At 42.1% G+C, this 870-nt stretch overlaps 1 pseudogene; it reads right to left on the minus strand.

Annotated features, from left to right (window-relative positions):
* Positions 1–609: 609 nt before the first annotated feature.
* On the minus strand, positions 610–864 carry LOC116560778 (annotated as a pseudogene).
* Between the last annotated feature and the right edge of the window lie 6 nt (positions 865–870).

The raw sequence follows: 870 nt of genomic DNA on the forward strand, positions 1-870 counted from the left end.
TTTTAACAATGAATAAAATAGAGTTTTTGCTGTTGTGAAACACACAGATTGTTGAACAATCTACTATGGTACAGAGGGCTATAAAAAAAAGGTCTCAGCCTCCTATGGGGGCATAGAGGATAAAGTAGTCAAGAAAATAATGCAAAAATCCTATTATATTCAGAACTTCCCAGTTTAAAAATTATTTCTAATTTAATGCTTACAACAATTCTGTGAGGTGGATATTGTTCCAGTTCTTTTGTGTGTGTGTGTGTGTGTGTGTGTGTGTGTGTGTGTGCGTGCGTGGTTTTTATTTCAAATGTTTGTTAAAACAGCATTGTTATTTCTCAGGACAAGAACAAGGATCACCCCCTGGAGAAGCTTAGGAACTTTGTACAGAACTTTACAGAACAGAGGCAATACTTCAGCTTAAACCTGTCTGCTGACCAGAGAATGGAATTCTGCGTAGACTCAAGGAACAAAAGGAAACTAGGCAGGGATAAGGAAAAGGAAGGTGCCCATCTGAATCAAACTTTAGCTGCCATCAGGGCACATCTTATGATGGTCACAAATTGTAGGCTGTTTTTCGGAAGGTTCAGGTTCAGCACAGGATTCCATTTGTCTACTTGGCTACACCCCTGGCTGAGGTGCCATGTGGTCAATGTCACTCAAGCTCCTGGTCAACCAAACTCCCGCAGCAAAGAGTCCCAAATTGAGGATCAAGTTCCTCCGGAAGTCATTCCTATCAGTGGCAAAGCGGTAGACGCCCCGAAGCCAATCTCCCACGTTGTCGGGTATTTCGGGGAGTTTCATTAGTAGAGCCGGCAGCGCTCACTGGGACCCCGCTGGAAGCCATAACAGGCTTTTTTTTTTTTTTTTTTTTTTTTTTTT

This window comes from Sapajus apella, unplaced genomic scaffold (assembly GCF_009761245.1).
Source record: "Sapajus apella isolate SASKATOON/1434 unplaced genomic scaffold, GSC_monkey_1.0 scaffold27, whole genome shotgun sequence".
Lineage (NCBI taxonomy): Eukaryota > Metazoa > Chordata > Mammalia > Primates > Cebidae > Sapajus > Sapajus apella.